Source organism: Fukomys damarensis, unplaced genomic scaffold (genome assembly GCF_012274545.1).
Source record: "Fukomys damarensis isolate Sample0158 unplaced genomic scaffold, DMR_v1.0_HiC HiC_scaffold_24, whole genome shotgun sequence".
Taxonomy (NCBI): Eukaryota; Metazoa; Chordata; class Mammalia; order Rodentia; family Bathyergidae; genus Fukomys; species Fukomys damarensis.
Window position 1 is genome coordinate 6,412,620 of NW_022900936.1, and position 9,803 is coordinate 6,422,422.

Here is a 9,803-nt window from a genome sequence, read left to right on the forward strand (position 1 = left end):
GCCCCGCAGCCGCCGCTTTGGTCACATCGCGCCTGCACCCTGCCCTGGCGCCCGCGGATGACCGATCGAGCCGTCAGCAAAACTTTTTAGGCTGTGCACGCTCTCCCGTGCTCGCCATCGGCTTCAAGTCCCTCCCCGCCTTCCGGGCGCAGCCTGCCGCCTCCATGGGATGCCCCTTCCGTGCATCCTCCTGCGCCGTGGCTGTCCTTGGCCAATAACCTGGCTTTTCTGCTTTTCGTACCCCACTGCATTTTCCAGATTCGTGATTTGCACACTCGGCCTTAACGATCAAAACCTTAATATTCTGGCTTTCATTTTTACCCAGTGTGCCGCTCTTCCCCGGTAAATATTGCTGGGTGTGCTTTTCCAGGCCTTGAGACCCAAGTGTGCTGTGCTGGCTACTTTGTAATTAGGAAAAAGCCACCGGTTAAAAAAATATATTTTGTACCAACTGCAAGATAATGGCGTTCCATAAATAGCTTTAAAAGGTGTGTATGTAGAGATGCACTGTTTTATATCAAGTCGCTAATACATAGGTTGATATCAAGTGTCATTTTGTCATGACAGTTCATAACATTTTTTTTTTGTGGAGTTGTAAGCTTTCCCAAATACAATTGCATCAGGTAACCACTTTATAAATCACTAGATGTGTAGTAAATACTAGCCTCTGTCCTATGCAACTCAAGAGGCACTTGCTTTAAATATTTTCCAACAAAATTTTCCCTGTTACAGTTACTAGAACATTGCACAGGCAGCCATTCAAAGTAGCACAGGCCAGGCAAGAAAGCCGACTAGAGCCGGGGATTTAGCTCGGTGGTTCTGCTGCCTGCCTCGCAAGCACAAGGACCTGAGTTCGATCTCCGGTACCAAAAAAAAAAGCAGACTAAAACTAAAATCGGGGTGGCAGGGGAAGGAACTTGCTTCAGACTGATTCTTCATAGTATCAAAAAGTTGCCATGGGGCGGGGGATTTAGCTCAGTGGTGCTGCCGCCTCGGCCTGTCTCGCAATTCCAAGATCCCGAGTTCGAGTCCCAGTAACAAAAAAAAACTTTTGCCAGGCATAGCGGTGCCCTATTGTAATCCTAACACTCCGGAGGCTGAGGCAAGGGGAATCACTGCCAGATCGAGTGCAGCCTGGGCTACGTAGTTCCAGGCCAGCTCGAACTACATAAGATCTTTTCTCAAAAATTTTTTTTCAGTTTGCTGACATTTTCAAAATTGCCCTGTTAGTGTGATTAAATCCCACGTTCAACTTAATTGTTTTTGAAGAGGAAATGGCCGAGAGTGTCCCTATTCAGAGGTGAGCTTGTTCCCTGACCCTTCCCAAGCCCAGACTTCCACCTATACAACCAGCGGCTTCCTCCCCCACTTGATTTTCTCCCCGTTTCCCACCCGCCTGGCCAGGGCCGCACTTCTGACACAACCTTTAACACTGAATTAGACCGGAGTCCAATGTTTATTGCTAACTTGCTGTGGCAAACCCAGACAGACCATGCCAATGCCTCAAGAACTACACACTTTTTCAGGCAGATGAATCTAGAGGTTGTAAGGGTGAGGCAGTGTCTGGACATCGCAGGCGCCCAGGAATAGAAGGTCTTCGTGTCCGCACCCGCTTCCGGGCGGTGTGACGTTACCTGGCCCTGACTGCCCAGGTCAGAGCGCCGCTCGGCGGTTTCCGTAAGTGACCTGTAAATTCTGTCTGGCGCCCAACGAGTGAACACACTCAGGCCCTCCGGGACCGGTGCCCAGTTAGGGGTGACCGGGTCCCGAGACGCAAGCCTCGCTGTCGTCTGAGCATCTGCCCCTCAGGCTCCCTTCCGCAGAATCCGGAAAGGCCAGGAGCCCACCACCAGCAGGCTGGCTTTGCTGTCCGCCCGTCCCGGAACACCTCTCATCTCTGCAGCCACGCTGAGCGATTCGATGACATCCCGGGAAGAGGTGAGACGGGACGGGCGGCCATGGGCGGGGGCGGCCCCCCCCCACCACACCACGGTCATCGATGCCGGGTGGTCTGGAGCTCAGGCCCTTACGGAGGTGTCGGGAGGTGGGCGCCCATCTAAGCGGACCAGTGGCTTTAGAACAAGGTGAAATGCACATGTCCAGGCAGCCGAGCCCCCCACGAAGGGAGGACACAGGGGAGGCAGCCACCTGCTGCAGACCAAGGAGCACCTGAGGCTCCCGAGGCTGGCAGAGAGGCCTGAAACGGCTTCTCCGTCACAGCCGAAAGAGGGATCGCTCCTGCCCACGGCTTGATTCTGGACTTCCAGTTGCCAGATCTGTGAGACCGAAGACGTTTCAGCCGCACCTGGTCTGTATGACAGGGGAGGTCTGTATGCTGAGGGAGACCCCCGGGAGAGCCAAGATGGCAGGCTCCCCGGGCGGGTCCAGGTCCCTCCGTCACGGCTCTTGTTGAGGCTAGGAACTCAGGGGTAGGAATCCGGCTGGGAGTTATAAGCCAGTGACTCCTGGGGCAAACAACTGACATTCATGTCTCTGCTCCTTACAGCAGGCAGTAGGATGAACAATTTGTAATTCAGCCCAGACTGTGGCCTTGCCTACAATCGGACACTCCTGCTTTTCTTACAGATGGCTAAGTAAGGCCCTTATATGAGCCTCACTGCTTGTTCTTGTTTTATTTTGTTTTGGGGCTTTTTGTTTGAGACAGGGTCTCACTATGGAATTTAGGCTGGCCTCGAACTCAATGCAGTTGTCCTGCCTCAGCCTCCCAACAGCTGGGATTACAAACGTGGCACCACACCTGGCTCTGTTCTTATTTTGAAAGTAATTCATGGGCCATGGTAGAGGACTTGCCTATTATGGGAGAGACCCTGGGTTTGATTCCCAGCATGGGGGGAAAATTGTGTATATAAAACAGATTAACAGATCCCTTAAATTTAAAGACCCAATGCAAAAACTGGCATCTGAAATAGATGTGTCTCAGATGAAGATTAGAAGTGGCAAATAAATATATGAAAAATGTTCAACATCGCTGGTCATTTGAGAGATGCAAATTAAAATAGTGCTGAGGAAAAAGAAAAAAACAACACTGAGATTCCACCTCACCCCAAAAAGAATGACCGCTATCACAAAATCAACAACAAATGCTAGGCCGGGCATGGTGGTGCATGCCTGTAATCCCAGCACTCGGGAGGCTGAGGCAGGAGGATCGCTGGGAATTCGAGACCAGCCTGGGCTACATAGTGAGTTCTAGATCAGTCTGAACTACACAGTGAGACCCTGTCTCATAAAACAAAAAGCAAACAAACAAAAAACAAATGCTGGAGGGGCTGTGGGGAAAAGCAACCCTTCTCCACTGATGGTGGGAGTGGAAACAGGTGTGACCGTTGTGGAAATTTATCAAAAAAAAAAATAGAGGTTTCATTCTTCTTCTTGATATCTTCCCCCAAAATTAAAATCATCCTACCACAGTGATATATGCACACTCGTGTTTATGGCAACACAGTGTGTCATAGCTAAGTCTTGGAAACAGCCCACATGCTCATCAACGGACAAACGCATAAAGAAGATGTGGTTTTGTATGCAAGGGAGCACTACTCTGCCGTGAAGAAGGACGAGCTTCAGACATACGTAGCTAAATGGGTGGACCCTGAGACCATACTCCTAAGTGAAATAAATCGGGCACACACGTTTAAGTGCCACATTTTTCTCCTCTGGTGTGAGAAATTGAAAGTGGAAATAAGGACTGAATGGATAATGGGCAGTGGGAAAAGGAAAGAAAGTGTTCAGATGGGAAGGGGAACAAGGGAGGAGGGGGGAAGGAAGGGACAAGGAAAAAAGTGAAAGTAGAGGGGAAAAATGGGAACAAAGCTCTTGTACATAGGGAGGGGAGGGGTGGGATAAAATGTTTTGTTTTGCTTTGTTTTTTTGAGACAGGGTCTCACTATGTCATTGAGACTGACCTGGAACTCACTCTGTAGCCCAGGCTGGTCTCGAACTCACAGCGATCCTCCTGCCTCAGCCTCCCGAGTGCTGGGATTACAGGCATGAGCCACCACAGTCCGGCCAAAATTTATTTTTAAAATAATAAAAATAGAACAGATTAAAAAGGAACAAAGTTGATTAAAACAAGAGAGCAGCTTTATAGAAACTGACAGTGGTGCCATGAACAAATTCAGTACTTAATTCTCCACACCTGAGGGCCAAAAAGCAAAAAATAAAAGTAACGTATAGTCACAGCAGGTAATTTTACAACATGGAAAACAATAAAAATGTAAAGATTACTTACAGATATCAACAAGAAAAATACGTAATCAAAGTGGTGGTGCAAGCCTGTAATCTGAGTACTCTGGGAAGCCGAGGCAGGAGGGTACATTCCAGCCTGGGCAATGTAGCGTCTCAGCCAAACCATGTTTAAAAGCGCAGAGATGAGGTTCACTGAAAAGCCTCTAGAGAGTATTAGATTCTTCTATTAGTATATATCGCTGAGTGTAGTGGCACACATCTGTGATCCTAGCACTTGGGAGGCTGAGGCAGGAAGATCTCCACAAGTTGGAGGCCAGCCTGGCAGCCTGGACTACATAGTGAGTTCGAGGCCCACTTGACTATACAGCAAGACCCCTGTCTCAAACACACACACACGCCATTAGCATATATCCATCGAAGTTTTCTTAGGAGACATGAGCTCACTCACCGTTATATAGAGTTGTTTCCTGCCCTTTTTTTCATACAGTTACAGTGTTGTTATTGGAATCTCTTGGCTGCCCCAAAATGCTACGGGCTGCTTCTGACTACAGGTTCTTCCCTCGAACAAAGAAGTGAACAAAATGAGCAAAAAGGCAGGGGTTCAAGAAAGTAAAAGCAAAGAGTGAAGGAGAAACTGGCTCTGCAGAGTGAGCTTGGGCTGAGTAAAAGGAGAAAAAACAATGAAACAATACCCTGGAGGAAGCAGGGCGGGCTACTGGGAAGAAAGTCACATTAGCAAGCTCTTCTTGGCCTCTGTGACCTTTTATACTGTTCCAATCTTCAGTACACCTGTGAGAACTTCTACATCCGGGTTCTGAGATGTTGCTGGGCTCCCACTCCTCAGGCTGAGGTCAGGTCGGCGCTTCCCATTGAAAACCTGCAAGCTCTTGTGGCAGGGTTTGGGCATGCGTCCAGGATCTTGCAGTTAACAGGTCCCGCCCACTTTCCCAGCCGGCTCTGCCACGCCCTGATCTCCTGGATCATTGTGAGCACATTTTCATGTTAATTAAGATAGTTTTAACAGTTACCTTTGGTTTTGGGGGGGGTCTTTTTTTTTGCTTTGTTTTGTTTTTTGAGACAGAGTCTCACTATGTACTTCAAATTGGCCTTGAACTCACAGCAATCCTCCTGACTCAGCCTCCCTAGTACTAGGATTACAGACCTGCACCACCACACTCAGCTGCATATCTTTTTTTTTTTTCCATTGGTACTGGGGATCGAACTCGGGTCCTTGCTCTTGCAAGGCAGGCGGTGGAACCACTGAGCCACATCCCCTGCCCTCTACCTTCTAAACTGTATCTTTTTTTTCTTTTTTTTTTGGTATTGAGGATCGAATTCAGGTCGCTGAGCTTGCGAGGCAGGCAGCAGCACCACCGACCTAAATCCCTGGTCCTCTAAACTGTATCTTTAGGGCAAAGACCTTATCTTTTCACCTTTGTCTCACAGGGATTCTGTCTGGTATATTGTAGGTACTGGTGTGTGTGTGTGTGTGCCAGTGTGCTCATTTTGGTTTATTTTTGTATTTTGTGTATGAACGGGGGAATTGAACTTAAGGGGTCAAATGCTATCACTAAGCTACACACCCAATCCTGTTTTGTACTTGTATTTATTTATTTATATTTATTTAGACGTTTTTACAAGACAGGATCTCAATATGTACTCAAGGCTGACTTTCAACTCGTGACCCTCCTGCTTTAGCTTCCTGAGTGCTGAGATTACATTCATGTGTCACAATGCCCAGTTGTTTTGTATTTTTAAATGAAGGATGAGCTACTTTTACATTTTTTTCATCTTACGGAGGTTTTTTTTTGTATTTATAAAACTTTAGGGGGAAAAAAACTTTAGGGGAAACTGTCCAGTGGTTATGTCCAGTGGTCAGGCTTGTTATATGGTTTAGGCTGGTCTTGAACTCATTATGTGTTACGTATGAGCTGGCCTCGAACTCATGGTGATCTTCCTGCCTCAGCCTCCCGAGTGCTAGGATTACAGGGAAGTGCCACCATGCCCAGCTCATCCAGATTTTTAAAATCAAACTCCATTTATTATATTTCTTTTCTTTGTATCTGTCATAAACCATGTACAGTAACACAGAAGCCGTGACTAATTCCATTTCACAAAGACTGCCTATTTGGGGGCGGGCGGGGATAGAACTCAGGCCCTTGTGCTTGTGAGGCAGGTGCTGGAACTACTGAGCTAAATCCCCAGCTCTAAGACTGCCTATTTTTAAGATTTAAAAAATTCAAGTATACATAGTTTTAAAATCCAAACAAAACAGAAGAATAAGTTCCGCCACCTGCCTCCCAAGAGCAAGGTCCTGAGTTGAAATAAATAGAGAGAAATAAATAGAAAGAATAAAATAAATGGTCTGCTAAGCCTCCTCCCTGCTTCCCTGACCCCTTTGCCTTGTTCCTGCCCTGTGGGGCTGTGGAGGACCTAAAATTCTGTACCCAGATGTGGTGTTTAAAGTGGAGTACTACTCTGCCACAAAGGAGGGTAAACTTGAATCATTTGTGAGAGACAAAATGGAAGCCTCTTAAGACCATGACATTAAATGAAATAAAGATCACAGGGTTGGTCTCGTGTGATAAACACATTATAAATAGAGGGGGCAATACAAGATAGATAATGGGAAACAGAGCCAGATCTTTGGCAAATGGGAAGGGGCCGAGAGACGGAGGGAGGGGAGAGGACTAAATGTGCGCTGTACGTGCGCCGACTCCCCATGAGGGAGGTGATCATCATGCACTGCAATTGCAGACTAATAAAAACAGCAATAAACTGAGTGCCCTACCGTGGCCCTGCTACAGCTTGCTTCGGGGTAGCATTCACCCCAGTCCCGCGTAACCTGCCCTTTCGGCCTTTGCCACTAAGGCTCTTTCTCCTCACGCTCCAGGAGCACGACTAGCTCCTTCCTGCCTGCTGTTCTTCCCCGGGCAAGCACCTATCTCTCCCTGTGTGTCCACTCTAGGTTTCCTTCTCCCTCGGCCAGAACAGGAATCCCCTACGGGGCACAAACCTGGCTCCCCTGTGGGTTTCCGTCTTGCTTTGCTTTTGTTGGTGTCTGTTTGTTCCTGGTGCCGGGGATCAAACCCAGGCAAGCTGCCTACCACTGCGCTAACTCCATGCCCTTGCTCTTACCTTCAGTGGCTGGAATACAGTGGGCGCCAAACAAAGGCTTCGGAAAGAACGGAGTCAGCCAGGACTGGTGGTGCACACCTGGGATCCCAGCACTCAGAAGGCTGAGGCAGAAGGATCACCACAAGCTCAAGGCCAGTCTGAGACCCTATCTCAAATAAGAAAGGAAGGAATCATCCCAGAATTTCACAACAGCGACAGCAAGAGAAAACCAGGAAATGGTTACAAGCAGGAGGAGTTAACCTTTCCGTAGTGGGCAAAAGGGAGCTGCCATCTGCCTCCGGCCTCCTCTCCCTCCTGAGGGGTTTGGGCTTCCTGCAGAGAGGAGGGGCTGGGAACTCAGAGCGGGGGCTCCCTGGCATCTATGGGCCGACAGATGAAGGTGCCTCTCTGCTGGGTCATTGTCACAGAGACAAGTGTCTTTTGCTGGAAAGACTAGGAGGGAAAGGGTACCCAGGAGTAGCAGCAGGGAGCTGGTGGCCTGAGGTGGCCCTAGGTCCCTCCCATAGCCCAGAGGGTCCCTCAGGGCTGCATGTCCAGCACAAAGCACTGGGGGAAAGGCCAGGTCCAAGGCAGGCACCAGAAGCAGGAATGCATTCCTGGGCCGGGTACAGCAGAAGCCAGAAGTGAGGGGCTGTGAACTGACAGGGTGGAGGCCTGTGGGAAACAGGCCAGACTTGGGAGGGGGTCATGGCTGGGTCTAGCTGTCACCCCAAAGCCTCACGTAGTCACAGGTGGAGCTTCTCAAAGGAGGCTGAGTCGAGAGAGTGTGACACTGAGATTAAGGGTGTGTGGTTGCTAAACCAGTCCACTGATTGGTTTGGCACAACCTGAGCCTTGTAACCTGGGTAGAATAGAAAAGGGGCAGAAAGAAGCCACTGCTGTCCGCTTGCTGCTTTGCCTGCCATCTGTCTGCCATGAACTGTTTCTCCTCTCTGATGCCACCCTGCCTTGGAGCCAGCCAACAAGGGACCAAAACGTCTATAAACCTTTCCTCCTGTAACTTTAGGTGTCGGGTATTTTGTCTCAGCAACGAGAAGGAAACCAAGACAGAGGCAGAGGCAGTCAAGGGGCTCAGGGAACAGGGAGGAGGCCCTTGCTCTGCACACCTCACTGAGAAAGTGCTTGTAGGATTTCCACACTGGGAACGTCAGCTGGGTACTGGAAGGTCCACGTCGGTCACTGAGGACATTTTCATTTCTCTTGCAATGAAGGAGGGACATAGGCAATGTCCTACCAATAAAGATTTATCTAGAAGGGTGGGGATTTGGATGGTGATCCGTGTGGAGATTCCTCAAAAAACTAAAACTAGAAGTTTCATTTGACCCAGCTGTTCCCCTTCTTGGTATCTTCCCGAAAGAGTTAAAAACATCAGACCACAGGGATATGTGCACACCCATGTTTATAGCTGCACAGTTTGCAATAGTTCAGTCTTGGAAACAGCCCAACTGCCCATCAGCCAACGAATTAATGAAGAAGATGTGGTTTTCATATATAATGGAGTCCTGCTCTGCCATAGAGAAGGACAAACTGGAGACATTTTTAGGTAAATGGATGCACCTTGAGAACGTAATTTTAAATAAATAAATGGGACGCACATGTTTAAATATCGCACTGTTTCTCTGGTGTGAGTAACCCAAAGGGTATGGATGATAAATATCAAGAAGTAGGGAAAAAATGTTCAAGTGGGAAGGAGCACGGGGTGGGGAGGAAATAGGGAAATAAAGAGAACATAAGGGGGAAATGGCAACAAAGCTTTGGTAAATGGAAAGGGAAAGAGGGACTGAAGGGAAGGGAGGGAATCGGAAAAAAAGAATCAAAATATGTCATGTGGGCTGGGATCTAGCTCAGTGGCGCCACACCTGCCTCGAAACTCAAGGTCTGAGTTTTATCCCCGGTACCAAAAAAAAAAAGATGCATCATGTGCAAGTACAACTTCTCTACAGCAAATATGATCCTTATGCATATCAAATGTGTACCAATAAAATTAATTTTTAAAAGAAAATTTTAATATTTGAAGCCTTTTCTGCTTCCAGAAATAAATGCATACATATATACATACATAAATTAGTCCATGTTCTTCCATGTTCTCTTGTTTTTTGTTTTTGTTTTTGTTTTGAGACAAGGTCTCGCTCTGTAGTCAGGCCAGCCTTAAGCTCACTGTGTGGTCTACACTGGCTTTGAACTCACAATGATCCTCCTGCCTCAGCCTCCCAAGTGCTGGGACTACAGGGGTGCGCGACCACACCTGGCCTAGAAAACTCACTTTTACATATCTCAAATTAGGTTGGGAGTGGTGGCGCATCCCTGGAATCCCAGCACTTTCGAGGCTGAGGCAGGAGGATCTCCATGAGTTTGAGGCCAGCCTGAGCTACACATAGTAAGTTCAAGGCCAGCCTCATCTACACAGTGAGATCCTGTCTCAAAAAAAAAAAAAAAAAAAAAAAAAAAAAAAAGAAGAAAAG

The 9,803-nt window shown here is 48.0% G+C and overlaps 1 long non-coding RNA gene across 8 annotated transcripts in view; it reads left to right on the forward strand.

Moving 5' to 3' along the window:
• The first annotated feature begins 9 nt into the window (after positions 1 to 9).
• The window catches only part of LOC104870793, a 20,884-nt gene continuing 11,090 nt past the window's right edge, over positions 10 to 9,803 (forward strand). The window contains exons 1-4 of one of the 8 annotated variants that reach the window (XR_002025754.1): positions 10 to 488; positions 1,200 to 1,938; positions 2,221 to 2,594; positions 3,430 to 3,720. This is a non-coding gene — a long non-coding RNA (uncharacterized LOC104870793). The other 7 variants (XR_002025756.1, XR_004514235.1, XR_782628.2 and 4 more) reach the window with 7 other exon arrangements.